Source organism: Dendrobates tinctorius, unplaced genomic scaffold (genome assembly GCF_039654945.1).
Source record: "Dendrobates tinctorius isolate UK_male_01 unplaced genomic scaffold, ASM3965494v1 ptg000162l, whole genome shotgun sequence".
NCBI classification, from domain to species: Eukaryota; Metazoa; Chordata; class Amphibia; order Anura; family Dendrobatidae; genus Dendrobates; species Dendrobates tinctorius.
Window position 1 is genome coordinate 74,231,673 of NW_027361829.1, and position 6,927 is coordinate 74,238,599.

Below are 6,927 nucleotides of genomic sequence, written 5' to 3' on the forward strand. Positions count from 1 at the left end.
TGCTGAAAAAAATGATGAAAATATATATGCGACTGCTGTACCCCTGGAAGATGATCAGAAGAAGGAGCTGTTGATGAAGAAACACTGAATTTTTCTACCACTAATTTTTTGGCAACACTAGACTTGACTGGGGGGAATATGGGGGTGCATCTTATAATGCGGATATGCCGCAGTGGAGCAGGATGCCAGGGTCGCTGCTGGAGGAGGCAAGAGTGGTGCGTTGCTGCAGGCTGGGATGAGGGGGGTGTTCCGATGTGTGCCGCTGCGGGTGAAAATGGCTGCGGTGCTCTGTGGTGCAGGGGGGCTCCTCCGGCATTTTGTGAAAGCCCGAAACCCCCCGCATATCCATTACTGCGATGCAGTGGCCTCCGGGAAAATGACCGCTGGGGCGGCGCATGCTCAGATTGAGATCTCGGAAGATCTCGAAACACCCCTTCATCCAGGCCTGCAGCAATGCGCCAATCTTGCCTCCCCCAGAAGTGACCCTCAGGGGCTGTCACTTTTCAGCCTGGGGGCAATCACAAGGCAGTGGCCCTCCAGTTGCGGTTCTTTTGCCCTGCATATCTCTGGCCGCTGCATTAAAGAAGCAGAGATAACAGGCTTTAAAAACAGGATGGTACATAGATATGGGAACAGAATGGAGCTTGCTGCATATATATGGAAGCAGAACTAAGCTTACTGCCTACATAGATACTGTAACAGAAGCAAGCTAACTACATAGACACGAGACCGGAACCAAGATTGTTAAGTACATAAGGAAACAGACTGGAGCTTACTACAGAGATATGGGAGCAGAACAGAGGTTACTACAGAGATAGCCTGATGAAGAGACCTGAGTAGTCTCGAAAGCTTGCAATGTGTTACCATCTTTTCAGTTAGCCATTAAAAGGTATCAACTACTGAGGACTCTCAATCCTGAATATTTTTCTACAGAGATATAGGAGCAGAACCGAGCTTACTACAAAGATATGGGAGCAGAACCGAGCTTACTGCAGAGATATAGATCAGAATGGAGAATACTCCAGAGATATGGGAGCAGAAAGGAGCATACTACAGATATTTGGGCGCAAAACTGAGCTTACTACAGCGATATGAGAGCAGAACCGAGATTACTACAGCGGTATGGAAGCAGAACCAAGCTTACTACAAAGATAAGGGAGCAAAACCCAGCTACCTACAGAGATATGGGAGCAGAACCAAGCTTACTACAGAGATATGGAAACAGAACCGAGCCTACTACAGAGATATGGGAGCAGAAATGAGCTTACTATAGAAATATAGGAGGCAAAACGGAGTTTACTACAGAAATATAGGAGCAAAACGGAGCTTACTATAGAGCTATGGGAGCAGAACTGAGCTTACTACAGAATCATAGAATCGTAGAGTTGGAAGGGACCTCCTGGGCCATCTGGTCCAACCCCCTGCTCAAAGCAGGATTCGCTAAATCATCCCAGTCAGATGTCTGTCCAGCCTCTGTTTGAAGACTTCCATTGAAGGAGAACTCACCACTTCCCGTGGCAGCCTGTTCCACTCATTGATCACTCTAACTGTCAAAAAGTTTTTTCTAATATCTAATCTGTGTCTCTTCCCATTCAGTTTCATCCCATTGCTTCTAGTCTTTCCTTGTGCAAATGAGAATAAAGTTGATCCTTCTACAATGTGACATCCCTTTATATGAAATATGAGAGCAGAACCAAGCTTACTACAGAGTTATGGGAGCAGAACCAAACTTACTACAGAGATATGGGAGCAGAATCGAGCCCTAAGAAAAAAATAATGGAACCTGAGTGCCCCTATCACTAACTAATAATGTCCCCATTTATAACAAATAATGTCCTCTGAGTGCCCACAAAGCTCTGAATATACAGAATGATGGTCCTACATACCACAAAACAAAATATGATGGTCCCCAAAGCCCTTTATTATACATTGAGGACCCCAGATCTTCCTATACATGGTAAAATGGCAACATAGCCCCTATATAAAATAAGATGTTCTCATTGCCCCTATATATAGTATGATGGTCCCCACTGCCCCTATATACAGCATGAAGGTCCCCCTGCCCCTATATATAGTATGAAGGTCCCCACTGCTCCCTGTATATAGTATGAAATCCCCTGTATGTATATACAGTTGAAACCAGAAGTTTACATCCACTATATACTGTATAAAAACACAAATCTGCATGTTTTTCTCTATCTGACATGAAATCAGCATAAACCTTTCCCGTTTTAGGTCATATGTGTCTTTTTATATAATGTATGGAAACTACTCGTTTCAACTGTATAGTATGATGGCCCCACTGCCCTGTATATATAGTATGAAGGTCCCCACTGCACCAAATAAATTGTTTGATGGCCCCAGTTGCCCCCATGTATATAGTAGGATGGTCCCAATTCCCCCTTGTATAAAGTATGATGGTCCCACAGCCCCATATATAGTAAGATATCCCCAGCTCACCCCATATATATGATGACCCCAGTTCCTATATAAAAATATATATATATATATATATATATACTGTATATATATATATATATATATATATATATATATATATATAGTATAATGGCTCCCGTTCCACCATGTATATAGTAAGATAGCCCCAGTTCTCCCATATATATAGTATGATGACCCCAGTTCCCCCCTTGTATATAGTGAGATGGCCCCAGTTCACAAACATATATAGTAGGATGGCCCCAGTTCCCCCACATCTATAGTAGGATGGCCCCAGTTCCCCATGTATATAGTATGATAGCCCCAGACCCCTCCTGTATATAGTATGATGACCCCAGTTCCCCCATATATATAGTAGGATGGCCCCATTTCCCATATATATATATATATATATATATATATATATATATATATATATATATATATATATATATATATATATATATATATATATATATATATATATATATAGTAGGATGACCCCAGTTTCCTTATATTTAAAGGATGATAGCCCCAGTTCACTCATATATATAGTATGATGGCCCCAGTTCACTCATATATATAGTATGATGGCCCCAGCCCCATATATACAGTATGGTGGTCCCAGTTCCACCCCATATACAGTACATTGTAGGATCGCCCCAGTCCCAATATATACAGTAGGATGGCCGCAGTTTCCCCCCCATATATACAGTAGGATGGCCACAGTTCGCCCCCATATACATAGTAGGATGGCCGCAGTTCCCCCCATATATATAGTATGATGGCCGCAGTCCCCCCCATATATACAGTAGGATGGCCGCAGTTTCCCCCCATATACAGAGTAGGATGGCCACAGTTCCCCCCGAATATACATAGTAGGATGGCCGCAGTCCCCCCCATATATAGTATGATGGCCGCAATCCCCCCATATATATATTAGTATGGCCGCAGCCCCCCCCATATATATAGTATGATGGCCGCAGTCCCCCCCATATATACACAGTATGATGGCGGCAGTTCACCCCCCCATATACACAGTATGATGGCCACAGTTTCCCTCCCCATATACACAGTATGATGGCCACAGTTTCCCTCCCCATATATATAGTATGATGGCCGCAGTCCCCCCCCATATATACAGTAGGATGGCCGCAGTTTCCCCCCATATACATAGTAGGATGGTTGCAGTTCCCCCCATAAGTATAGTAGGATGGCCGCAATCCCCCCATATATATAGTAGGATGGCCGCAGCCCCCCCATATATATAGTATGATGGCCGCAGATCCCCCCTATATATACAGTATGATGGCCGCAGTTCACCCCCCATATACACAGTATGATGGCCACAGTTTCTCCCCTCCATATACATAAAAAACGAATCTGAACTGAGAAAAGTAAGTTAATGTGTATGCACAATGTAAGTGCATGTTAACACATGACCATTAACCAGAGAAAACAAAAAGCAAAAAACACAAATATCCTGAACTAAAAAGTAAAAAATATACTGCAAATAATGCATAAAGGTAATAATAAAAATAAGGGTATTTAGTAAACATAGTTCCCCCCCATATACATAGGATGGCCGCAGTTCCCCCCCATATACATAGGATGGCCGCAGTTCCCCCCCATATATATAGTATGATGGCCGCAGTCCCCCCCATATATACAGTAGGATGGCCACAGTTCGCCCCCCATATACATAGTAGGATGGCCGCAGTTCCCCCCATATATATAGTATGATGGCCGCAGTCCCCCCCATATATACAGTAGGATGGCCGCAGTTTCCCCCCATATACATAGTAGGATGGCCACAGTTCCCCCCGAATATACATAGTAGGATGGCCGCAGTCCCCCCCATATATAGTATGATGGCCGCAATCCCCCCATATATATAGTAGTATGGCCGCAGCCCCCCCCCATATATATAGTATGATGGCCGCAGTCCCCCCCATATATACACAGTATGATGGCGGCAGTTCACCCCCCCATATACACAGTATGATGGCCACAGTTTCCCTCCCCATATACACAGTATGATGGCCACAGTTTCCCTCCCCATATATATAGTATGATGGCCGCAGTCCCCCCCCATATATACAGTAGGATGGCCGCAGTTTCCCCCCATATACATAGTAGGATGGTTGCAGTTCCCCCCATAAGTATAGTAGGATGGCCGCAATCCCCCCCATATATATAGTAGGATGGCCGCAGCCCCCCCATATATATAGTATGATGGCCGCAGATCCCCCCTATATATACAGTATGATGGCCGCAGTTCACCACCCATATACACAGTATGATGGCCACAGTTTCTCCCCTCCATATACATAAAAAACGAATCTGAACTGAGAAAAGTAAGTTAATGTGTATGCACAATGTAAGTGCATGTTAACACATGACCATTAACCAGAGAAAAAACACAAATATCCTGAACTAAAAAGTAAAAAATATACTGCAAATAATGCATAAAGGTAATAATAAAAATAAGGGTATTTAGTAAACATAGTTTTGATCAAAATAATGTACAAGCCATCCTGCCACGTCACGGCAACCCTTGTGGGACAGTCCCTACTCTAGTATTTAAAACCTTTTCACTTGCCAAGTGGCGTGAATGTGAATAAGGGTCGAGCGGCTGAACCACTAGTAACAGTTTAGGCCAGACTGGATGGCTTTCCCAGCTCAGAAAGAGGGCGGTCACACCCATATATGCACTGAATGCACAATGAAATGAATAAAAAACGAATCTGAACTGAGAAAAGTAAGTTAATGTGTATGCACAATGTAAGTGCATGTTAACACATGACCATTAACCAGAGAAAACAAAGCTTGATAAAGACGGGTCACCGTTGAAACGTCGCCACCTGAGGATCAGTAAAGTATCCACTTTTTTCACATTTAATTTGGAGTGCTGCCTATTTTTTTTTACCTTTTTTTACTTTTATGAAAAAATATGGCTATGAAAAAACTAGTTTTCGCAATGAAAAGCGTCTTTTAGTGTGTGACAGCAGTCACACATAAAAACCCAATATAAATCTGGTATCGCTGTAATCACACCGGCCCGAAGAATAAAGTCGTGTAAACACTTATACCGCATGAGGAACAGCATAAAAAGTAAATAAAACCGATTCTTCACCTGCTCTTTATTTTTTCATGCTGCCTCCCAAAGAGATTGCAGGAAGGCTCGGCTCACATTTATTCTGCACTCTATTCTGAGCGTTTACATCGGGGTTTCTTTGAATTACGTGATTCTGATGGAACATGCGGCAGAAGATTTCCTATAATGAGGCAGATGGAGGTACTGTGGAAGCTGTCTGGCCGCGGTAGTGGCCGTCTTTTTAGGTGAGCATAAAAACAGGGTCTGCCACAGTTTTGTGCACATCTGAAAAGAAAGAAAAAGCTGAACAGAGGCCAGACTGAGCACAGAGTAAAGGCCCCTTTACATTTAGTGATGCACCAGCGATCCCGACCACGATACGACCCGGTCAGGGTCGCTGGTGCATCGCTAAATGGTCGCTAGTGAGCTGCCACACAGGCAGATCTCACAGCGACACAGCAGTGGTCGTTACTTCCCTTTCAGATGTGGCGATACTGACGTCCTCCCGCCCACGTCCACGCGTCGCTCGCCGGCGCCAGCAGGAAGCGCCCGGCGAGAAATGGAGCTGCACGATCTCGCGCGATCAGCAACAGACAGCGGGGGAGCCGGTTGGAGGTAAGTATCACACATAGTGATATCGCTAGCAATATCGCTGCTGCGTCACAAAATCGGTGATGCTTTAGCGATATTGCTAGCGATATCGCTATGTGTAAAGCCCCCTTAACTCTGCTGCCTCATTATAATGAATGGCTTCCTTAGGGGTTTTATCTGAATCACATCACTTAGCAATTTAGATGGAAACCCCAAGTAAGCGCTCAGCGTAGAGCACCGGATAAATGTGATCCCAAACGCTATGTAACATGTTCCCAATAAAAGCTACAGCTCAATCCACAAAAAAAGCAAGTCTCCACTCAGGTCTGTCATCTGTCAATGGAAATATAGGGGGCTTCCATTTTACTGGTAGTACAAAGGCTCCGGAAAAGCAAAATGCCCCCCCCCCCAAAAGGATTCCAGCAAATTCTGCGCTCTCAAATGCAAAAAGCCCCTCTCCCTTCTGAGCCCCACAATGTACCTAAACCACATTTGGCATCCACATGTTTGAAATTTCTGTAGCGATGATAGCTCACCTAATTTACAGGTGCATATCTCCAGAAGCATCAGCTGGGCATAACGTACTGGTCACTACAATGGCAGTTTGCAATTTACTCTGTAACATACACTGCTTCTTGTTTCTGGAAAACACCCATGGAGTCAAAATCGTCACTACACCTGTAGATAAATTCCCAAAGGGGTATAATTTCCAAAACGGGGTCACTTGAGGGGAGATTCTGCTCTTCTAACACTAAGGGTGTGTGCACACGCTGCGGATTGCTCTGTGGATTTTTCAAAAGACC